Consider the following 498-nt stretch of genomic DNA (forward strand, 5'->3'; position numbering starts at 1 on the left):
GTTTTTTCTTATCGAGGTTTGATCCTTTCTCTTGACCTGCTCCCAGTGGTGCTTAATTAGGAAAAAAATGAAGTAAAAGTCCTTACAGGTAGGAAATTGTTTCGGACGACTGATTTCTTCTGACAGAAAATGGAATTACCTTCCTGCTCTTGTTTAACATATTCAACCTAATAGTTTGACCAACCAACAAAAAAAAAAACATACTGATTTTATCTGATTCTTGACCCGTTGAGCAAAATGACTTGGTGCCGAGTTCAGCCATGGAATAGAAAATGCTCCGTATAATATACATATTGTTGTTGTTATTTTTTTTTGACATTATAGTATCAATATTATTGTATTAATTGATCACCATAGAAATTATTCTAAATTTACAGGATAAAAAAAAAATATCACAATGTTTTTAGAAAAGAAATTATTTTTGTTAGAGAAAGATATAAATCATATCTTGAAATCTTATCTAATAGCTTAAATTAATGAGTTAAGATGGTTCTTTAA

This window comes from Populus euphratica, unplaced genomic scaffold, assembly GCF_000495115.2.
Source record: "Populus euphratica unplaced genomic scaffold, PopEup_1.0 scaffold20.1, whole genome shotgun sequence".
Taxonomy (NCBI): Eukaryota; Viridiplantae; Streptophyta; class Magnoliopsida; order Malpighiales; family Salicaceae; genus Populus; species Populus euphratica.